A 24,283-nucleotide genomic window follows, 5' to 3' on the forward strand; every position below is an offset into this window, starting at 1 on the left:
CAGGGCTGTCCCAACCAGAATAGACAAAAGGCTAGGATTACCATGATTAACTTAGAGTTACCTCTAGGCTGGGAGGGACTTGTCTTCTCCTTCTTCATATTCCTCATGTTTTTTTTTTTTTTTTGGAGACAGGGTCTTGCTCTGCCACCCAGGCTGGAGTGAAGTGGTGTGATCATGACTCTCTGTAGCCTTAATGTCTCTGGCCCAGGTGATCTTCTCACCTCAGCCTCCTGAATAGCTGGGACTACAGGCACACCCACCATGTCTGGCTAATACATTTCTATTTTTATTTTTTTTGTAGAGACAGGGTCTTGCTGTGTTTCCCAGGTTGGTCTCAAACTCCTGAGTGCAGGCAGTTCTCCCACCTTGGCCTCCCAAAGTGCTGAGATTACGGGCATGAGCCACTATTCTCAGCCAAGCTGTCTTCTTTGAAGTGTTGGCTTCCAGAAACCTGAACAAAATTGGGGTTCTGAGAGCACAAAGGCAGGAGCGGGGGGTGACAACTGAGTTGGGAACCAGTAGGGTGTGGAAGAAGGACCTTCTGCGGTGTCTTGTACCCACTTATTTTTTAAAATAGACATTTATATTAAAAGTGAATTGATATAAAAAGAGAATTAAGAGTGAGCGAAACTTGAATCTTCTAAGAAGGTCATATCTAGATGGCAGACACAAGTGAACAGCTGACTGCAGTACAACTGTAATTGGTAGAGGCAGGGGCTTGGGGGTGAGGGGCAGAATTTTAGGGCTTACATGAGGGCCCAGATCCCCTCCTCCTGTTCATGCCTTATACCAGTCTGTTCTGAGAGTAAAGACCAAAGTGGGCAGCAAGGCACCCCTTTATTAGTATCCAAAGCAAGAGCCAGCCACCTGCAATTCAGGGCTCTCTAGTAAAAGGCTGAGTTGAAACCCACAACTGAGACTGCAGGCCAAAGTGGGGGTCTCTTGCTCTCATCTACCTTGGAGGCAAAATCTATGACAAGCTCTTTTAGACGTGACTTTCAGGAAGGAGAGGGAGAGAGAACAAGATCCAAAAGTGGTTCTAAGCCCTCTTACTCAGCTGATTTCATGGAGTGAGAATCATAGAAAGGAAAGGGGCCTGGTCTGACCCAAGGCGCCGGGGACTGAAAAGCGAGCTGGTTATGAGGACCGACTTAAGGCCCAGTAATTCTGTTAACCAGTAAAACGTAGTCCAGCCAATGTCTTGGGCTCACCTACTGGGCTCAGGAATTTTAGCTTTCTTGGAGCCTGCAGGGGGGAAGCTAATAAATGCAAGTGTAACTGAGTACTCCCATTTTTCTAAGAAAAAGATAAGGATTTTTTTAAAATTATTTTTTCTTTTTCTCCATTTCCCCCTATTCCCCATTTTCTACTGAGCCCTTTAGAAACGTAATTCTAACCTCTACCTCCCCTTCAGCAGACACTCCCTACAGAGCAATTTAATCTAACTATGGGCTTAGAACCTCTGGAGTGGAACTCTCCCACCAGGAGACTTCCTCACGGGACAACAGTCAATCTCCAACCCAAAGCCTCCTGCTGTGAAACTCTCTCCCATCTGGAGAGTTTTGGCTACCTTTACAACCTCATTCTGCCCACAAAGACACCAACTCAGCTGCCTGATAGATAAGGCACCAAAGCCAATATGTGTACCCCACCTGTTAGCTTCCTCTCTTGCATGCCATTCATGCTAGGCTCCCTTTAAAAGGTACCTGCTTTCCAAAAGCAAAGTGGTGCCCTTGAGGCACGAAGCCTGTACTTCTTTCCCTAAGCTAGCTATGGAATAAAAAGTCACTGTCTTTTTTTTTTTTTTTTGAGACAGAGTTTCGCTCTTGTTGTGCAGCTGGAGTGCAACAGCACAATCTTGGCTCACTGCAACCTCTGCTTCCTAGGTTCAAGTCATTCTCCTGCCTCAGCCTCCAGAGTAGCTGAGATTACAGGTGCCACTGCCTGGCTAATTTTTTTTTTTTTTTTTGTATTTTTGGTAAAGATGGGGTTTCACCGTGTTGGCCAAGCTGGTCTCAAACTCCTGACCTCAGGTGATCCATCTGCCTTGGCATCCCAAAATGCTAGGATTATAGGTGTGAGCCACCACACCTGGTCAAAAGTCGCCGTCTTTATACAAGACCTCACTCTCGTTAATTGGATTGGACTCTGCTGGCAGCGAGTAGATCAGGCAGACTCTGCAGTAAGTGATGCTGTGAAGGCGTGTAGCGGGCGGACTGGGTAAGTGTTTCTTGGCACTGGAGGATTTCCCAGAGGAATTAACACTTCACTGGGGTCTTGGAAAATGACTTGGAATTTTCATTGTTGAAAATAAAATTTTTAATAAAAGAAATGGCTTGACCAAAAGCGTGGGGCTCAAGAATGGGATGCTGTGTTCAAGGAACTGGGAGCTTGGGATATACAGAGTGAGAGAAAGGGTTCAGGAAAGGCTAGAAAAGGAGGTTGGACTCAAGATTGTGAAGAGTCCTGAAGCTGCTTAGACATGGGATTCATTCTGAAGGCCATGGGAGCACGTGGGAGTTTTAGATCAAAGTGACATGCTCAGGTCACATTTTGGAATGATGCCTCTGGCTGAAGCAAGGTGGGAGTGGGAGAGACTAGTATTGAGGGGACCCAGTGGGAGTAGTGTCTGATGTAGCCAGTTGCGGGGAAACATGGCTGGGCAGCTCACCCAAGAAATATTTTATCATTGACATTGCTTATAATTGCTAACTGTGATATTATGGAATATATATCTGGTCTTCATCCTATTTCCTGGCATAGGAATCTCCAAAGTGATGATTTTTGTATGTCAGTGAGTTTACTGATGGCTAGTTTCAGGATACCTGGTTACTGAAAAGACCAATGCAGGAATATAGGGCTGGAACTTTCAATCCTGCCCCCTCAAGGGGTGAGGGGCTGAAGGTCAAGGCTATCATCAATGGCCAGTGGTTAAATCAATCATGCCTATGTAATGAAGCCTCCATCAAAACTCCAAAAAGGGCTGGTTTCAAAGAGCTTGCAGATAGCTGACCATGTTGAGGTTCCTAGAAGGTGGCACACCCCAGGAGGGCATAGAAGCTCTGCACCCCTTCTCCACACCTTGCCCTGTGCGTCTCCTCATCACTATCCTTTGTAATAAACCTGTAAGTGTAAGTGAGTTTTCTGAGTTTCTGCTAGCCACACTAGCAAATTAAGCAAACCCAAGGAGGGGGTCATGGGAACTCCAGTGTATAAAACCAGTTCCTCAGAAGCACAGGCGAAACAACCTGGGGCTTATGACTGGCACTGGAAGTTGGGGGCAGTCTTGTGGAACTGAGCCCTCAACCCGTGGGATCTGATGCTATCTCCAGGTAGTCAGCATCAGAACTGAATTGGAGGACACTGGCTGGTGTCTGCTGCAATTGCTTGCGTGCTGCTGCAGAGGAATCCCCACAGATTTTATCACAGAAGTCTGTGCTGATTGTTGTGGTGTGAGAGCAGAGAAAGAAGTGTGTGATTTTTCTGCTCACAGACATATATGGAAATAAAAAGCAGTCAACTTTTGGCCAATTTTATTGTTTTAATATCCTCAGTGGACAATACACCCCTTATTGCCTGTGTGAGTGCAGACCGCTCTCCATGCACTCCTTGTTGCTCCTCCTCTGGGAAGCTTTTATGGAAATCCAAGCCGAGGAACTACAGTCCCTTACTGAGCATCTGCTGGAAGTGCATGCATAGACTGCCTGAGTGGGCTCTGCAGCTCAGGGGCGGTTTGAAGAGAGCCTTTGTGTTTGGGTGCTGCTGTGCTAAGCTGCAGAGACTGCTCTCCAAGTGTTCCACTCTGAGAGAGTAGAAAATAAGCACACCCTCTAAGAGGGCATAAGGTGGGGAGGGATGGGGTGCCTATCATCATCTGACTGACTTCGGCTACAGGGTCTCATAGGTTCTACCTCCGTGGCCATGACCACAGTGGCATCCCTTTGGCCCTCTCCAGGAACCTAAGAACCCCTTCCTCAGACTGCTTGGAGGGGGTGGTAAGGAACAGTGTCTCCATTGTTCTTGGAATGTCCTTCATAAAAATGTCAGGGCCGCCTGGGAATCAAGTTGAGTGGACATGTTTGACAAATAGATTTTTGTCAGAAACAAGCCTAAAGCTTTGCCTGCAGCCCCTGTTGCTCCTGGCTCATCTAGGAAGCCCTACTCTCTGCCTTTGATGCAGGGAGGTGGTAGCATGGCACTTTCCACACACTGGAGGCCACCAGTGAGTTTACAGGGTGATAATATTTGTGGAGCAGAAACTGAAGACAGCTGCTTTCCTTGACCTGTTATAGTTTTCAAGTGCAGCCTACATGAAATGGGATATGATGGTCCAATTTACTCAGTCGCCTCTGAAAAATGAGAAACTTTCTTATGTCTATTTGCTGTTGACCCATTGCCTGATTTTGAATAGAGCACGTAACCTATCTGCCATAACTAAATACTGTACACTGGGAGGCTTCAATCACAGAGACTTACTTTTTAACTGCTGTGGAGGCTAGAAATCCATGATCAAGGTATCAGCAAATTGGTTTCTGATGAAGGCTCTCTTCATGGCTTGCAGACAGCTGCCTTCTCACTGAGGATGCACATGACCTTTCCTCTGTCCACAGAGTGAGAAAGAGCTCCAGTGTCTCTCCCCTTTTTACGAGGTCACCAATCCCATAGGACCAGGACCTCACCCTTATGACCTCATGTAACCTTAACTACTTCCTTAGAGATTCATCTTCAAATACAGGCATCCTGAGGTGTAGGGCTTCAGCATATGAGTTTTGGGGAAATAAAAACATTGGTCCGGCCGGGCGCGGTGGCTCAAGCCTGTAATCCCAGCACTTTGGGAGGGTGAGGCGGGTGGATCATGAGGTCAAGAGATCGAGACCATCCTGGTCAACATGGTGAAACCCCATCTCTACTAAAAATACAAAAAAATTAGCTGGGCGTGGTGGTGCGTGCCTGTAATCCCAGCTATTCGGGAGGCTGAGGCAGGAGAATTGCCTGAACCCAGGAGGCGGAGGTTGTGGTGAGCTGAAATTGCGCCATTGCACTCCAGCCTGGGTAACAAGAGCGAAACTCCGTCTCAAAAACAAACAAACAAAAAAAACATTGGTCCATAATGCATATACTTCAAGATGTTCTCCTGTTCTGATTGCTTTCAAAGGCTCTCAAGGAGTTCAGACATAATATGCATAAAAAAGCAGGTAAACTGTGCTAATGCATAGCATAGTAAAGTTTGTGCATTGACTCAAAAGCATAAGGAAGACCTGGTTGAAAGATTCATAATCTTAATAAATTGAATGCAATTGACCTGTCAACACCATGGGTTTAAACTGCATGAGTCCACTTATGCATGGGTTTTCTTCTGCTTCTGCCACCTCTGGGACAGCAAGACCAACCGTTCCCCTTCCTCCTTCTCCTAAGCTTACTCAGTGTGAAAACAATGAGGATGAAGACCTTTATGATGATCCACTTCCACTTAATAACTAGTAAATATATTTTCTCTTCCTTATGATTTTCTTAGCATTTTCTTTTCTCTAGCTTACTTTATTGTAAGAACATAGTACATAATACATATGAAGTAGTGTTAAATGACTTTTCATGTTATCAGCAAGGCTTCTGGTCAAAAGTAGGTTATTAGTTAAGTTTTGGGGGAGTCAAAAGTTACATGCAAATTTTCAACTGCTCAGGGGTTTGCGCCATGAATTCCCAAGTTATTCAAAGTCAACTATATTTATTGATCAAAGCAAGGTATTTCCTAAATAACTATTCAGGACACTAAAGCCACCTTGTGGAAACATAAAAAGTGCCCATTGACATGGATGTATACGTACATAGAAAAAAGACTGGAAGAATATTAATAAGAATAGTCACAGCTAGCAGTTACAGAACACTGTGCCTTCTATCAGCATTATCCTAGATCCTCTCATCATGGAGTAGCTTCAGTTATAATTTCCATTTATCAGAGGAGGCCACCCAGCAACTGGCCTAAGACCAAGTTGGTGTGACTCCAAAGGCAAAGTGTTTTTTTTTTCTGGGAAGAAGGGATATGAACAATTTTTGTTTCTTTTTTTTATAGTTTTCTGAAATCAGTGAATTGTTCATAATGAGTATTTTTTAGGAAGAGAAAAAACTATTGTGAAAAATTATAATGGATGACTATGGTAAGTGGCAAACAGGGAAAAGAAATCATCAGCTCTGTATGAGAGTGTTTATGCACCCCTGAATCTTCTGAATATTCACCCTTGAATATTCTAGTTGGAGAAGGAAGCTATTAATTTGGACATAAAATGGTATTTAGTTTGCATTTCATTGATGATTATGACATACATATCCTCTTAAAGATAATGTGACCCTTGAGAGTGTCTGGATAATTTTCCTGTAAGTAACAGCCCCATTAAAAAGTGGGCAAAAGACATGAACAGACACTTTTCCGAAGAAGACATGCATGCGGTCAATAAGCATATGAAAAAAGCTCAATATCAGTGATCATTAGAGAAATGCAAACCAAACCTACAATGAGATACCATTTCGCACCAGCCAGAGTGGCTGCTACTAAAAGTGTAGACCTAACGTGTTGCATGCCGCTTCTTCACCTCCTGGGAGTGAATGCACAGGGCTTTGGTGACAAATCTGAGGGAAGCAGAAAATCTTACCAAGCTCAAGGTTTTAAGGGATGACACATTCCACATCAATCACAGAAATGGCAGAATGCTTGGGAAACAGCTATTGAGCCTAACTCCAATGAGATTGAGATGGTCAGTGGTACACACTGTGTCAGCAAGAGGGATGGTTCAGATTCTGGTCCCAGACTTCCCTGCTGATGTGGCATAGCCCAAGCTCTGGGGAGTGGAGCCCATTTAAGGATGTGTCCCCCAAAAGCTAGCTATTGCCAGAGACTGATTTGGGGCAGAGGATAGGGTGTTTTTAAAGTGCACACAAGGAAGATTCTCAATTGTTCAATTGTATTATATATTGCAAACATAAAATGTTTAGGACTCCCCATGATGATTGCAGCTTGTGTCTGAAGGGGAGCTTATTTAAAGGAAGACAACCTGTTAGTCTTACTCCTTAGAAGGAACTTTAAAGAATATTTGGTTGATCATGTAGTCCTGGATAAGCAGGAAGAAAAAGAAAGGATGAATTTAAACTTATTTTACTCAACAAAGGACATTAACATTGGATTATCAGGTGGTACCTAATTGTATAAGGAGTATAAGCAAGTGGTGCTCCACATTAGATGTTCACATTGAGAATTCCCTAATGCCCTCATCTTCTGCTAAATTTGGAGTCTTGTGCAGTAGCTGACAGATGAGCATTCTCATGGTGGCCCTGTCAGTCAGCCTGTATCATCATCTTTTCTGTATAATAATGCTGTACGTATAATAATTTGGCAATTTTATTGCATTTTTTGTCTTTATTTTGTAAAAATGAGAAGAAAATAAAGACATCTACAGTACAAAGCATAGGTGTTAAAACTTAATAGAGTTGAGGCAAGATGAAAATTGTTAGATTTGCCTAAAGTGCTCTATCAGATGTTCACTGGAATTCAGCCAATTGAATATGTATTGAAGTGCAAAGGGAGGTAACATATTTAAAGATCGTGTGTGAAGTGCTGGAAATACACCATCAATGATTATGTCTAAAAGGCAAAGTGTGAAGGAGGGTTTTGTACCATGTTAGCTTGCCAGCATAGAAACCTCATACGACACATGATCTTTTGCACACTTTCCGTCAGTAAATTTCCATTTCCAGAAATTATACCTAAAAATGGGATTGACAATATAGAGAGGAGAGAGGGAAACAGGCTTTCAAAGAAAAAACATGTGATCTCCAAGTTGTAGAATTTTAGGGTAGGGAAGAGGCAGAAGAATAAGTGTTATTTGAACCAAAGCAATATGTACTGGTTGTTGCTGTAGTGAAGCATAATGCTTTAAACAAATTCTTCAGCCTTTATGTACTGAGGTCCTCCTGTCTTCTGGACACTGGGGATATAGTGATAAATGAAAGAAATGATTTCTTCCTTTGTGGAGCTTATGTGTGTGTGTGCTGATGAGGAGGAGGAGTTGAAGGAGATGTTAATCCATTCAGCCCAAATGTAAAATTGTAACTGTGCATATGTTACTAGAAACGGATACCCACAAAACTGCTATGAAAGTCCAAATTAGGGAAATTTAAGTTAATGCCATTTTAGCTGATATTTGAATGATTAACCAAAGTTAAATAGTCAGAGGAGGTAGAAACCACATTGTAGGCAGAGGGGACCGTATATCCAAAGGTCTTATGAGGAGAGAAACAGGGTAAGTATGAGGATGGTGAGCTTGGAGCTAGGTCCATAGGTTAAGAGTTTCATCTTCACCCTTGGAGACATGGGATGAATGCCTTAGTTGGGTTTCACGTGGTGGGGTCGTAAAATGGTTTGGTAGTTCTCGTGCTGCTGTAAAGAACCACCGGAGACTTGATCATTTATAAGGAAACGAGGTTGGATTGACTCACAGTTCCACAGGCTGTACAGGAAACATGACTGAAAATGCTTCAGGAAGCATGATCCTGGTGGAAGGTTGAAAGAGAAGGACACATGACTTCACGTGGTGGCAGGAGAGGGAGCGAAGGGGGAAGTGCTACACACTTTCAAACAACCAGATCTCATGAGAACTCATTCACTATCATGAGAACAGCAAGGGGGAAATCCACCCTCATGATCCAATCGCCTCCCACCAGGTCCCTCCCTCAACATTGGGGATTACTATTCAACATGAGATTTGAGTGGGGACACAGCCAAACCATATCAGGTGGGGTAATATGATCAGAATTATGGATGAAAGTATTGGTCTGGCCACAGTGAAATGGGTTGGAGGGACTGGGTGGATGCGGGTGGACTAATCGTAAAACTGCTGTCAGTGACCAGGTGAAAGCGGGTACTAGGGCAATAGTGACAGAGATGGAAAGAGGTGAAAGGATTTGAGAACTTTGGAAGGCTGAAAACTTAGGGACTTGGGAATAAACTAGAGACAGAAAGGGAGGAAGAGGGTGACTTCTAGGCCTTAATAATATAAAATAGTAGATAATTCAATGGTCACTTCATTTTGGTATTGGAATGAAATATGATTTGGGTGGAGGGCGAAACAGTGATCATGTTTTTAAAAAATACTTTACTTTTTATTAATGTATGCCCATAGTTTGAAAAGCCAAACAATAGTTGTCTTAGGCCATTCTTGCATTACCATAAAGAAATACCTGCGACTGGATAATTTATAAGAAAAGAGGTTTAATTGGCTTGTGGTTCTGTAGCCTGTACAGGAAGCATGGAGGTGTCTGCTTCTGGGGGGACTTCAGGGAGCTTTTGCTAATGGTAGACGGCAGAGTGGGAGCAGGCAGTTCACATGGTGAAACCGAGGCAAGACAGCAAGCTGGGCAGTGCCACATACTTTTAAACAACCAGATCTCATGAGAACTCATGCGCTATCTCAAGGACGGCACCAAGGGAATGGTGCTAAACCATTCATGAGAAACCCACCCCCATTACCCACTCACCTCCCACCAGGTCCCACCTCTGGGGATTACATTTGACATAACATTTGGGTGGAGACACAGATCTAAAACCATGTCAATAGTATAAGACTTGCAAGGAAAACGAGCTTACCCATGTTTCTCTTTTTCTTACCATGAAGCCAAGTCCATTGGGGGATGACGTTCGGTTATTTTAAGTTTGTTTTCTGGGACTGATCTTTATTTTTTCCCAGTAAATGCCTATGTTGCTGTTTCTTGATTTATTTTTTCACTTAACAAATGTTTCTAAACACCTACTATGTACCAGTCACTCTGTTCTAACCATGGATCCATCAGCGAACAAATTATGGATACATGTAACAAACAGAATTCCCTGTCCTCATGGTGCCTTCATTCCAGTAGGAAGAATAAGCAAATGTTTTCTTTTTTTTTTTTGAGACAGAGTTTCGCTCTTGTTATCCAGGCTGGAGTGCAATGGCACGATCTCGGCTCACCACAACCTCCGCCTCCTGGGTTCAAGCAATTCTCCTGCCTCAGCCTCCTGAGTAGCTAGGATTACAGGCACGCGCCACCATGCCCAGCTAATTTTTTGTATTTTTTTTTAGTAGAGACGGGGTTTCACCATGTTGACCAGGATGGTCTCGATCTGTTGACCTTGTGATCCACCTGCCTCGGCCTCCCAAAGTGCTGGGATTACAGGCTTGAGCCACCGCGCCCGGCCAGCAAATGTTTAAATAAAATCTTACTATAACCATCGCATTATAATGAGGTGGTGCTCTTTACAGAGATGATTCTAGATAATATGGAGAAAAGGAAATGACAGCAGAGGTAATGCAGGGGATGTCAGGGAAGAATTGCAATGTTAAATAAGGGAGTGGGAGAAGGGGGTGACCTTACTGAGAAGACGGCAACTGAGCACAGAGCCTGAAGGATGGGAGGAATGGACTCTGTGGATATTGGGGGAAGGGCATGCTAAGCAAAGGGAACAGCATATGCAAAGGCCCTGAGGTGGGAGGACGTGGGGTAACGGAGGAACAGAACAGCAAAGGGGCCTTTACTGCTGGAGGAAGGGGAACGAGGAGGAGGGTCATTCGGGTGGGGTAAGTCATGGTGACACGATTGTGTAGGGCCTTTGGGCTACTGTAAGGGCTGTGACTCTGCATGATGAGCATTACCTTTTGCTTTTGTACGTGAAGTCATATGTCCTCTACCGCTTTCACTGCCTCCCCTGTAAGTTTTTTGGTTAAATCAGCATTCAGAGTTTCTGTCATTATCACTATTAAAGACTATTTTCTGCATTGCCAAGCAGTATATTATACGGTTTTTAAAAAATTTTTTATTGCATTTTAGGTTTTGGGGTACATGTGCAGAACGTGCAAGACAGTTGCATAGGTACACACATGGCAGTGTGTTTTGCTTCCTTTCTCCCCTTCACCCACATTTGTCATTTTTCCTCAGGCTATATGTTTTATTCTTTCTTGGTTTATTTCTTCTCTGGATGGGGCAAACCCTTTAGTAGGGTAAGAAAGGGTAAATAGAAAACACAGTTTTGAACTTGCATGCCTAAAAGTGCCTTTATCCAGTTCTTAAACTTTATTAATTACTGGATGGATGTTAAATTCCAGAATGAGTGTCATGGTTTCTTAGAATTTTGAAAGCACTGCTCCGCTGCTTCTTAACTTCCACCCTTGCTGTGAGAAGTCCATGCTTTTCTGATTTCTTTGTAGGTGAACTTCTCTCCCTCTGGAGGTGGTTAAGGTTTTCTCTGTGGGTGCTTTGCGATTGTGGTTACGTGCATTGCTGTGGATATGTTAGACATCAGGCATAGGGTTCCTAGAAAAAACAGAGGATGCCTGTTAAATCTGAATTTCAGATAAACTAGGAGTACTTTTTGCAATGTTTGGGATGTACTTATACTAAAAGATTGCTCACTATATAAAATTTCCTTTTTGTTTGTTTTTGAGAAATCTGGCAACCTCAGAACTCAGGCTTTTCAGTCTAGAGACTCGGTTTGGAGACATTTTCATGTGTCATTTCTTTTCTTTTAAATTAGAATATTAGTCTAAGCACAGAAAGGTAAAATATTTTAATAAGGCTTACAAAAACAATAATAATCCCCTGCCCTACCCTTCCTCATCCCTATCTTGCATTCTTTCGAAACAACTTCTTCGAACTCTTTAGCTGTTTCTTCTAGATTTGCCACTGGATTTCTCAGTACAGGTTGCAGATCCTTTATCTCAAATACGGGGACCAGACATGTTTCAGATTTTAGAGATTTTTGGATTTTGGAATATTTGCATATACATAATGAGATATCTTGGGGATGGTACCCAAGTCTAAACCAAAATTCATTTATGTTTCATATACACTTTATACACATAGCCTGAAGGTAATTTTAAAATAACTGTGCATGAAATAAAGTTTGTGTAAATTGAATCACCAGAAAGCATAGGTCACTATTTCATGTTGGCACCAACAAATTTCAGTTTTTGGAGCATTTTGGATTTTGGATTTTGGGATTAGGGATGCGAGACCCATAACACACTCACATCGCTTTTTAATTTTCATTTTTTAAGTCTTAAGAAAATTGACTTATGGAAGATAAGGATTTAGCTTTCTCACACCACCCTCCGTTACTCCCCACAATATAGACACACACCCTTCTCAGCCCACTGAAGTATAAATGACATAGTTTAATAAATATTCATATTTAATAAATAGTTCAGTGTTCATCCTACTTTAGTATGTCTCTTCTGTCTCCTCAAGCCACTTAATGCACAGTGCTGTAATTCTCTTTTCTTTCTTGTACTCCTTTTGTTTTCTTCTGGAGCTACTGAATATCTTCTTTTTCTTTTCTTTTTTTTTTTTTTTTGAGACGGAGTTTCGCTCTTGTTACCCAGGCTGGAGTGCAATGGCGCAATCTCGGCTCACCGCAACCTCCGCCCCCTGGGTTCAGGCAATTCTCCTGCCTCAGCCTCCCGAGTAGCTGGGGTTACAGGCACACACCACTATGCCCAGCTAATTTTTTGTAATTTTTAGTAGAGACGGGGTTTCACCATGTTGACCAGGATGGTCTCGATCTCTTGACCTCGTGATCCACCCGCCTCGGCCTCCCAAAGTGCTGGGATTACAGGCTTGAGCCACCGCGCCCGGCCCTTCTTTTTCATTATTTAGTTTTCTGTATACCTATCACTGATACCCAAATGGAGAGTGGGGTTCAGCAAACTTCCCACCAGAAACATAATCTCTGCCTAGTGCGGATGCACCAGGCTCTCTCTCACCTTCATCTTGACTTCCGGGGCCACTCTGTCCTCCTACTCCAGGACGATCTAGTCCTCTAGCTATAAGTAATAGCAGAGATGAGGATAGCATTTGAGGTTGAACACCACCTCCGGGCTGGGCGCGGTGGCTCACGCCTGTAATCCCAGCACTTTGGGAGGCCGAGGCTGGTGGATCACGAGGTCAAGAGATCGAGACCATCCTGGTCAACATGGTGAAAATCCATCTCTACTAAAAATACAAAATTTAGCTGGGCATGGTGGCACGTGCTTGTAATCCCAGCTACTTGGGAGGCTGAGGCAGGAGAATTGCCTGAACCCAGGAGGGGGAGGTTGCGGTGAGCCAAGATCGGGCCATTGCACTCCAGCCCGGGTAATAAGACTGAAACTCTGTCTCAAAAAAAAAATAAAAAAATAAATAAAATAAAATAATCTGCTATCCTAATTTCTAAATTTCGTGATGCTATACCTTGATGTAAGTCTATGTTTATCCATTGTCCTGGGTGTTCAGTGGACACTCTGGGTCTGGAAATGCATGGTTTCAATTCTTGAACATTTAAAAAACTGTTTCTTTAATAATTTTCTTTCATGTTTTTTTGCCTATTCTCTTTTTCATTAACTCTATTATTAGACTTTGGATCCCCTGGGCTGGTTCTCAAATTTCCTTATTTTTTCTCTATTCTTCTCCTTTGTAGTTCTATTCCACTTTCTGGGAGAGTTCCTCAACTTTATTTTCTAGCTCTTCTATTGAAGCTTCTATTTGGGTTGTCATATTTTTAATTTTCAAAGAATTACTTTCTTCTTCTTGGGTGGTTTCTTTTCTTTCTTTCTTTCTTTCTTCTTTTTTTTAATAGAAGGCTGTTCTTGTTTCATGGTTAAAATATTCCATCTTATTTATCCGAGGATTTTTAATATATGCGAAGTTTTTTTCTTGCTTCTGGAATTTTCTGTTTTCTCTGAGTTTCTGCCTTTGGTTTTGACCTTTTGGAGGCTTTCCTGAGATGTTTGTAATTTGAGGATCTCTGTTCATTTTCATGAGTGAAGTACTAAGAAGCTTACTGGAATCTCTGCGTCTTTGGGGCTTGTGGAATGGTGAGCTCACTGCAGAGGGATGAAGCTGGGGTCAGGCCGTCTCGCTGGGGGCCTCCAGTGTCTACAGGCTTTTTTTCTCAGAATCCTTTGGTTTCTCCAGGAAAAAATTCTCTATCTCCCTGTTTGATATTATCCTGGGAGCAGAGCAGGGGAAGCGGCCAACTGTCTCACCATTCAGCATCTGACTTCCCCTCATACTTAACCCCCTGCTTTCAGTACGGTTCCTCCAGAGCCTTATGTGGTGCCAGCTTTCCTTGAGTCTAGGCCCTTCTGGTCTAGTTTCTCCAGAACAAATTGGCTTTGTGAGATTGCAAAGGAGACCTGAAAAGGTGTGTCTCACTGCATCCAGTTCTTAGCCCTGCCTTCCAGCCCTGCTTCTGTTATACCCGACACGCTCAACTCCTCAGCCTTTATGCGTTCCTGGGGGCAAGTCAACTTGTATCTCATTGGCATCAGCAGGGACCCAGGCTTTGAGTCTGGCCCCTCTCCCAAGTCAAATGCTATTCCTCCAGGGGCTTTCCATCATCAGCAAATTGGCTTTTAACTATTTCATCCACTATTCTGATTTATAGAGATTTATATTCTGATTGTCTTTGTAATTTACCTCCTTTGTCTTCTGTAAAAATTTCCTTTACTGTTATTTTCGAGGGTTCTGGGAGAGAGCAAAAAAAAAAAAATCCAACTTTTTAATCTGCCATTTTAAACTGTAAATCAGATGGACTTCTCCAGTGATGTTTTCTGTGGACTCATATAAAAATTATGGTGCATTCCCTAAGAACATACTGTAGGTGGAGCCATAGAGCAGTCCAGGGAGAAAGCTCCTGACATGTAATTTACATTGACGGCAGGAGAATTGAGTCTAATGACCCTTAGCATTTGGAACTTGTGTTCAGGCACCTGACAGAACTCCACATTTATGAATGCAAAAGTGCTTGTGCAGGCTTTTCCTTAATCACATGTATGTGCGAAGAGTAATGAGTTTTCTGTTCATTTTACTTTGAAACAATCAAAGAAACTTTGACCATTTGCTAAGGTGCCACCTTTCGCCTGATGGCCACTGGAATTTCACACAGAGATTTTTGCTCTTTTTTCCTGCCACTTTGCAAGAGCTATTGCACGCTGACGAAGCCAGTAAAAAGCTCCCCGGACAATGTCCTTGTGAGTCTGATGCCAGAGGGTCAGTGACAGTCTCCAGGCAAACTACTGTCCCGAACACCAGGCTTTACATTTACATTTGTGCTTCAGTATCATCACAAGTTACTCCACGTTACGGACCTTTGGGTTTGCTCCCAAATCATTGAAATGACACATATGAAGTCTTTCCCTTCTGCAGAAGTCTACTGCACGGGCACAATCATGATGCCAACTGGAGGTTATGGAAATCTTATTTACCTTTTTCAAAGCAGTGTCACGGACACCTTAATGTTGCTGCTCCTGTTTCACGTGCAGAAACAGAAATGACAGTGATTGCTGGTCTGCTTGTTTAGCCAGACGTTGGCTTGCTCTTGGAGTGCTTTGTGGTAGCCACAGAGACACATGGATTGTGTCAGGGATGACAGCGAGAGGAGTTCACCTTCGCCCAGGCCACGGGAGAGGCGGATGTTAAACACAGGACTTGGGGCAGCACATCTCACAGGCACTGCAATAGAAAATCACCGCATACCTACTGTGTGGGCCAGATGGTAAAGGCAGCAGGAGTGCAGAGCAGAGAGAGAGAGATCAGTCATGAGGGGGCAGCCAGAGGGGTTCTTGGGGGTGAGGGTTCAGCCTGACCTAGAGGGACTGGACTCAGCACTGTGGGAAGAAGACTCGAGAACATTCTGGCAGGGTAGGGGCAGGGTAAGGAGGAGCCAGGCGGTGGCAGGAACTCTTTCAGGGAGGGAGGAACACGCCTGTTGCTGGTGCAGGTTGAGTGTCCGAGAGGGGCCCCTGGGACCATGTGGGCAGTGAGGGTGTCCAGGAGCGGTGAGACCAGCTGGATAGATCAGATGTGACTGTGCTTTCTGGGGCCTGGAAGTCGACACATGGCTTGGACTTGACTCTAGAGGACCCCGGGGCCATTAAAGGTGGAGAATTAATGACAGCAGTATTAAGGACAACATGGGCAGAAATGGCTTCAGGTTGCACCAGCTCAGAGTCACTGGTTAGTTGCTGGGGTTCACTGGGTGGCAGTGGAAGGTATGGTTTTAGCAAACCAGAGAGTCTAGAGATGGGGGCCCGGTAGGAGAGCATGAAGCAAACGCCAGCAGGGTGAGGAAGGACACTGGTGTTCCCAGGTTTCTGGGTTCCCTCCCTCACACAATGTACCCTGGTATCACTAACTGCATGCCCTTTTGTTCTGGTTCATCCCTGGCAGGAAAAATGCTGGCAGGTGCTTCAAGAAAGAACACCTACGCATAGAATTCTGACAGCGGCTGGACCCTCAACTTCTTCAGAAGACTGACTGAGTGATCTGGCCTGACACCCGTCTGGTGGCCTCCCATGAGCAGCAACCAAGCCAGAAAGAGTTGAGACCAGACCCGCTGTCCCTAAAGACAGGGCCCAGAATGTCAGGGTGAAGCTGTAGGGGGAGGGTGAAAGCTGGTGATGTGGGCAGAGACCAGCTATGGGGTGGTCAGGGGATTCTGGGAGGTGCATGGCTATGCTGCAGACCCACCCAGGACAAGGGTGGCTGTGGAAGAATGACAAATAAATACATGGCAAAGTCTCAGAGGTTGTGCATTATGCCCTGAGAAAACACTGACGACCAGGTGAGGCAGACAAGCCAGTGGTCTCCCCAGGAGCAGGCAGGTATCCACGATTCAGAGCACCTGCTGCTTTCCGGCATCCTCACGGCACCGGGGGATGTGATGGCCACTCTCGAATCACCGGGAAGAGGGCTTGATCACCCTCTGTGGTGATCTGGGCCACAGATAGGGGACATTCTGCAAGAAGGCAAGGTGCATAACCCATGATCTAAGAGTTATCTTCCTCTGCTACACATATGCCTGGGCAAATATCAAGGGCAGAGTTATTTTTTTTGAATGTGGACTTCCCAGAGGCCAGATGATGCTGTGTGCAGGGTCTCCCAGGTACCAGAAGGACATTCTTTCTGTTCACCCACATTGTTCTTGTAGCTGATGGCTGTCTCTCTCGGCCTGTCCTCACTGGGAGCGGGTAACGTTACTTCTCAACAATCAAACAAGTCCTGTACTCTTCCAGGATCTCTGGTCGGGGACATTCCACGGCTAGTCACTCATTCCAGTATCTTTTCCTCTTTGTGACAAAACAAAGGATCAGGATGACTTTCCTGAATAGGAAAGAAAATTAGGAAACCTGGGGCTCCAGGTTGCTTTAAGGCCTACACCCTCCTAGATTGTCCTCAGTGCTGCGGCTTCATTATCAGGCTGCAGAAGACAGCAGGGACCGTAGCCTTAGCCATGTGTCTAGGAGAGCACCTGATACAGAACTGTCAATCATCAAATGTGTGGTGAATGAATGAGTGAGGAAGTAAGGGAAGGAAGTGTTGGGTCTGGTTAATACATACAGTTAAAACACTTACATACAAATAATCAGGGGCTCACACATTGTTTACTACAAGTAAAAGTGGTTGTCAAACATCCCTGAAAAACACACAAGCACACACACACACACACACACACACACAAACATACACACCCTTTTCCCTGCCAGCCTTCTTTAAATAAACCCAATGACTCTACTAGAAAACCCCAATCAATTTCCTATTAAATAAACCCGACAATTCTGACATCTCCTGTGAGGGTCTGTTTCCTAAACTGTGTCAAACATTGATTTGTTCATTCAACAAGTGTTTGCTGAGTGCCTACTACGTTCTGAGCACTTTTCTAGGTGCTGGAGATTCATTAATGAAAAAAAGCAAGAAGAGCCTGTGCCCCTACGAAGGCTGGGTTCTGGTTGGGGAGAAAGGCACATAATACGATAAATAATTAAAATATGTTGTATGCTAGGTGAATATAGGCAAGAGGAGAATCAAGCAAGGGGGCTAGAGAGTACAGCAGGAGTGTGTGTGTGTTTGCATTGGGATGGGGAGTGGACAGCAGCTTAAAGCAGGGGAGACTCGGAAAGTAGGACTTACAAGGTAATGTTTGCAATAAGAGCAGAATGAGGCCAAGGGGGATGTGTGGTGCAGGGGAGGGTCGGAAACGTCCTCAGAGGAGGAGCAAGTGCAAAGGCCCTGAGGTGGGTGCATGGCTGGCATGTTCCAGGAACAGCAAGGAGGGCACTGTGGCTTGCAGGAGGCAGTGAGGCAGCAGGACTTCACTTGTACTCTGGGTTGGAGGGGAATCCATTCCTCCTGGGTTCCGAGCAAAGATGGGATATGACCAGATGTAAATTGCAGCCGAATTACCAGTTAGGAGGCTGTTTGAACAATCCAGGAGAGAGCTTGAGGCTGGTTTGGACCAGGCTGCTGCAGTGGAGGTGGTGAGACATGGACAGCTCTGGATCATTTTGCAGAGCATGCCAACAGGAGGAACTGGATGTGGAGGGGGCATGAGAGAAGGTGAAGGCCAGGAGGTCTCCAAGGTGGTGAACTTGAGTGGTGGGTGGAAGAAGGGAAAGGCAGCCAAGCCAGCAACTGGTCCTGGAGGCCAGATCCCCATCCCTGGATGCCGCTTGAGGCTGGTTGCTGCCCCTCCCAGAAGCTCCCAGAGGCTGACCTGCGGGGCAATCCTAGCCAGCCAAACAGGCTCTGATGTCAGCCTACCCTCCTCCACGCTTCCTAACAGGTCTAATGGGGCCTGACTCCATGTCCCAGCCTCCACCTTTCTCTCAAGGAAGCCAGTGGGAGGGGGCACTGCCATTGCCCTTCCCTGCTTGTCCTCCTGACCCCAAGTCAGGGTGGGAGGCATCTGAGCGTCTGTGATACATTCTCAGTCTCTCACCCTTCCTGCCCTTCACACACCCACCCCCAATTTTATTCACTGCCTTCTTCACATTCCTATTCTCCATACTCACACTAGAGAAGGCCAGGTCTGCTTCTTGGCTGGCCATGTGACAGAGCACCCATAAGAAAGTAGCTAGAGAACCCCAAGCGCTCTCAGGCCAGGGAAGTGCCACCAAGTCTATGGCGACAGAGCAGTAGAGACAGATTATCTGGAAGGTGCTCCTCCCACCTAGCCACTCCTAGGAAAGTTGGGGACATGACTGGCACTGACTCCAGCTGGCAAGTGACATCTGGTGGAAGCTACTCCAAAATGGGAAGTAGGAGACCAAATACTCTGGGGTAGAGGTGGTGGGGAAGGGAAAGCTGGGTGCATGGAGGGCCTCAGCAGAAGGACCTGAAACCATTCTGGAGGAAAGAAGAAAAGCCAGTGGGAGGCTGAGAACACCTCCATCATAGTTCCTGAGGAGAGGCCAGGGTGGTCTCTTCCAGAGTGGACAGATAATGGAGGACGGCCACCCAGCATCTGCAAGCAGAGGGCTGATGGCCCAGGCTGTCCTCCAACTGTCCCTGCTCTCTGCTGTCTGCTTGTCGTTGGAATGCGTCACTCCAGGGGTGACTCTTGTCTTTATTTTCAGGGTGAGGTAGCAGGGAACCAATTTGCCAGGGCACTCCTATGTGCTGTAGGCTGATATTGGAAAGATTCTGCTTCCAGAGCTCAGCTGGGCTGGCTGACGGCCATGGAGCTTCCTGGGCCTTAGAAGGGGAGATCTTGGGGCTGTTCATTCACTCGAGTACGTGGTGGCCACAACATGGGAGAGTGGAACAAGCTTTGGGCTGAAGCATAAAGCCCTGGAGGCCAGCTGCAGCCCTGCCACTACCTCACTGTGGTTTCACATCAACACTCCACATCCTGGCCGCCTAGTTAGCTCATCGGGAAACGGGGAAATGGACCAGATCTTCTCCAGTGTCTCCTCCCACTTTAGTAATTCTGAGATTAGTAACCGTGGTAAGAATAACCAAGGGTGAACCGATTTCTGGGATCTTCCTGGAGAATGGAAGCCCTCTCCTCTTGCCTAGGGAGATTCATGCAAACCTGTTAAGCATCCACACTCTGTGGCAGGCATTTTTAGCAACCGGGTGACTCTGGCTCTTACTGCAGTGATTCTGCGTCCCGGTCAGAGTGGAAGGTTTTGGGATGACCTGTGGCGTAAGGTTGCTGTGATGATCGAATGAGTCACTGTAAGTATAGTGCTCCCCGTACCTGCCGGCATAAGCGTTAGCATCATCATGATTATCATCACTATTACGGGATGGGTTGCATAGACTTTCTCTTTCTGTTAAGGAAGTCTAGAACTCTCTGCTTTATTTTCGTGGGGCTCCTAGACCAAGCCAACAGCCCTGATTGAACCCTGGGTCTGGACTCTTTGGCTCTGTGGGCCGCAGAGGAGGATCCAGCTCTCAGCCCCATCTCAGAGCTAAGAGAGATGGAGCCAACCTGGTTGCTGGGGGGGAAGTGGGAGAGGTGGGGATAAGGTGAATCTGATGGCTGTCGCAACAGCCAAGCGTGGTGACGTTCATGAAAGTGCACGTGGCTGCTGGGCTCCCTCCACGTGTAGAAGGCCATGAACGATCCTGCTGGCGGCCTCTTAGATGAACGATGAGCCATGATTTATTCAGTCATCTCTATGGAGTCCTCGTGTGTCAAAGCACTTTAGAGACAGGAGGTCAGCTGGTGGACTTGCACGCCACACCCTCTAGCAAATGAAGGAAAGCAAGCTTCAGGGAAGGGAGAGTGGTTGGTTCACGGTGAGGCAGGGCTGAAGAGGTGTCCAGGGTTGGGGAGCAGCACTCCGAGAGCTCTGGCTTCAAGCTGGCCTGTGGCTGACAGTGAGGCTACAGTCAGAGATCAAGAGTGATTGTCTCTGTGGCCAAGGCCTCCACGCGCTGGACATGATGAAACAAATGAATGAACGAACAAACAAACACAACTTCTAGAAACCAACACGCAACTTCCTCTAGAAGTTGTGTGTGTGACCTGAGGTCTAGGCATGAGAATCTTTGAGCCCCATACCTCAGCCCTGTAGTGTCCAGCAGAGCCACATTTGCTCTCTGACGTCTGCCCACTAGAGGGAGCCATCACCACTTGTATTTAATATTTCTCCTTAGCCAGTCAGTGATGCCCATGGGTGAGCAATGGCTTGTTGGAAGAGCTCTCCGGGAAGGACCAACCCAACCTGCGATGTGAATCTACTCAGGGTTGGGAGTCAGCACTGCCTTCTTCTGGGGCTGCTGGATTCTCTTCCCCTTTGGCAGAGGCTAAGCCAGCTGTCCCCACGGCCAGCCATCCTGATGTGGCTGGGTGACCAGTTAATGGGCAATCACCTGCCCTTCTGCCCCACTCCCCTGGAGGTATTGGACGCAGAAGTAAACGCAGCTGCCCCGGGATTCTAAATAGATGTTGGGGAGCCGATGCCTCAAAGGCTCCTGATCTCCTGATGTGTGAAAGCAAGTGGGCAGCGTAGGGAGTCCTTGCCTATGGGTGCCTGCAACTTCCAGGAAGAGGTTGTAGAGGAAGCAGCAGGAAGTAGTGGAAAATGTTCCTGAAAACTCCATGCAGAGGCTGGATGACGCGGGGTCCGTTTGCTCTGTGGAGGGAAATTATCTGTAGGGACCAGGAGATGACACAGCAAAGAGATCAGGTATCTTTTGGAAAAATGATTTTCCAGGTCAAATTAAACACCACTTGCTCACAGATTTCCTGCAATGTCACCAGGCTAAGAATGAGGCTGAATTATTTTCAATGACTCCCTGAAGTGAGGAGGCACTTCATTAGATCTGAAGTGAGGAGGGGAGGCATGGAAAGGTGATCTTGCACACAACCCTTTTTCCTCCAGTGTCAGTCTTCCACTCAGGGACTCGGTTTCCCTGTCTGGCAAGCAGGAAGTTGATTTCGGTGATCTCCAAGTTTCCTCCTGCAACAGACAGTGGTATGTTCACTTTTTCTTCCTGTGTTATGGGTCATTTGTCACCAACTTGCTACTTTCTGCAGTTTGAATAGTATCAAAAGTGGCCCTATCCCCCACATAAGCAAGCAATTTAAAAAAAAAAAACAACACCGGTTAAAATAAAATGAGATTGCCTCTTAGAACCAGTCGACTCATCAAAATGAGGCTGAGCCCTTCTGAGCTCAACAATGTTGACAGTAACTGATGCACAGCACTGGCTGGAAAAGTGCAAGTGCAGGGCTAAGGTTTACATTTCCTGTGTCAACAGTCACTCGCCTGCTGTCTGGTTTCTTTTTTCATCCTGCTTACTTTGTGCCGGCCAGGCCAGTGCCAGCTCGTGGCGCTCTGTGAGGCCGCCTTCCTATTGGTGACAGAGTCCTTGCTGCTCCTAATTTCCCGGTACTGCTTCATCTCTTGGACATGCTTCAGTGACTCTGTTCCAAGGTGGGTTTAGATGGCAAAGTGGATGACAATGGGAGGGGGTAGAGGAATCTCCTTAGAGACAAACCTGGGAGAAAGCATTTCTCATTCCAATCCACAATGGGTGGGGTAGGGGACTCTCCTTAGAGACAAACCTGGGAGAAAGCATTTCTCATTCCAATCCACAATGGGAGGGGTAGGGGAATCTCCTTAGAGACAAACCTGGGAGAAAGCATTTCTCATTCCAATCCACAATGGGAGGGGTAGGGGAATCTCCTTAGAGACAAACCTGGGAGAAAGCATTTCTCATTCCAATCCACACATAATCGTATTGTTATTCCACACCATGTATGGATCCACTATACGTATCCAATATTATTCCAATCGAGAACATAATTGCATCATTGCATAATTACAATATTGCATATTGCTTGGGACAAGGAAGAAGTATCTTTCAGTTTCTTTTTGTTCTGCTCTTAAACAGGAGAAGTTGCCGGTGATTAACAGGAACAAAATGCCAGGGCATGCTTTGCGTAGGTCAGTCCTCATTCTTCCTGGTGGATCAGAATCAGCTGGAGAACCTATCAAAATGCAGACTCCTGGGCTCCGAAACTCCGAATCAGAGGCCGGAGAATTTGCATTTCTATCAAGCTCTCAGGCGATGCTGAATGCGTAGCTCAGGGACCACACTTTGAGTAGCACCGGCCTGGAACACAGTGATACCAGGTCTTGGTCTCCATCCGCTGCAGTAAACACTACGCAGATAACCACCTGGGGGCTTTTGCCCCCAGTCAATGCAATAGAAGCACGCGCTGCTAGGTCTCCAAGGAAACGGGGACCGTGTCTTCTCCCGCTGTTAGTTAATGAGAGTGTGGTTGTAACTAAACTGCTGGCTAATTACCACGATGTGGGAAGCGTCCCAGGTCGGCTCTGTGAGCTTCTGCCGCTAGGGGGACCCAGGGCTATTTCTGCACAGGCCCCGGGGTGTGAGAAGAGGAAAAGTACTGAAAAGAGTGAGCGAAGCCGCTGAGAAAACACTGCACCACTGCACAGGCCCCCGCACAGCGCTGCCGTCTTGATGTGCACAGACACCGTCGAGAACCAGGGCTTGGCAGCGAGGGGGGATGGTTTCTTTTCTAAGTCGTTTGGTTTTCCTCCCTTTCTTTAAAGCACATTCACGGATGAGAAGCAGAAAGGGTCGCTATCCTGGCTTTGCAGATGGAATGAGCTCAGGAGAGAGGGCAAGGAGCTGGGGAAGATGCCAGCAGGGGAGGGCTGGGCTGGCAGGACCCAAACGTTCCTTGCCCAGGAGGGTCTTGGAGGAAAGGGGAGGCGGGTCTGGGGGTTTGGACTGGCCAGCTTCTGGCCGGGTCTCTGTCAACCCTGAATGTGGTGGCATAGATCAGGATGAGCTCCCTTGGGGTGGGGAAGGCAGAGGAATTCCTAAGGAAGAAAAAGACAGAAAAGCAGGTTTTGAAGTTAAGAAGACAAAATGACTGAGAGGGTATTTTCCCTGCCCTGAACTTGCAGAGAAGTATGGGTCATGAACTCTGGTGAGTGCCACCGCACACCCTGTTAACCGCCGTCTTCTGGGGACAGGCATATTGTGACCACCACAGAGGGCAGCACAGCAGCCACAGCGCCTGCTGAGCAGGAACGTGTGCCCTAACCTGCCGCGGTGTCCTGGCCCCTTCCCCTCTCATCACTCCCTTTTTCCCCTACAGCTTTGGAAACTGCTTCGTCCCTAACAAATGATCTGGCAGTCCCTAAAAACCACTTTGTTCCCTTTCTTGGCATGGCGGTGACCTTCTAATGCTTTTGGAGATAAGATAGGAGTCCAGGTGATGTTGGAATCCATGGTGGGCTGCCTATGTAATTATTTGAGGAACAAATTTCCATTGTGTGTGTGTGTGTGTGTGGGTCTTTGTGGGCATGTGGCTGTACACTTCAGTGGCAAATTATGATAACAAAACACTAGCTATCAAAATTTAGTTTGGGGATTTGGTGTAGAGTTCCACCCCACAACGATCTCATTCCCTTACTCACACTTGCTCGTCCCTGTGACCAACACATGCAGCTCC

General features: G+C 46.2%; 1 protein-coding gene and 1 long non-coding RNA gene across 5 annotated transcripts in view; one reads left to right on the plus strand and one right to left on the minus strand.

Annotated features, from left to right (window-relative positions):
• KCNA6 (potassium voltage-gated channel subfamily A member 6) overlaps positions 1-17,621 on the plus strand; it is a 40,483-nt gene extending 22,862 nt beyond the window's left edge. For 2 of the 4 annotated variants that reach the window (XM_054238039.2, XM_054238038.2), the window contains exons 2-3: positions 1,817-2,220; positions 16,228-17,621. The gene's annotated coding sequence lies outside the window, so the exon portion shown is untranslated. The remainder of the gene's footprint in view (positions 1-1,816; positions 2,221-16,227) is intronic. The other 2 variants (XM_009003449.5, XM_009003448.5) reach the window with 1 other exon arrangement.
• LOC128928525 (uncharacterized) overlaps positions 10,815-24,283 on the minus strand; it is a 48,886-nt gene continuing 35,417 nt past the window's right edge. Inside the window, exon 2 of the long non-coding RNA XR_008473710.2 lies at positions 10,815-11,334. This is a non-coding gene — a long non-coding RNA (uncharacterized LOC128928525). The remainder of the gene's footprint in view (positions 11,335-24,283) is intronic.

The sequence above is a fragment of the Callithrix jacchus genome, chromosome 9, assembly GCF_049354715.1.
Source record: "Callithrix jacchus isolate 240 chromosome 9, calJac240_pri, whole genome shotgun sequence".
NCBI classification, from domain to species: domain Eukaryota; kingdom Metazoa; phylum Chordata; class Mammalia; order Primates; family Cebidae; genus Callithrix; species Callithrix jacchus.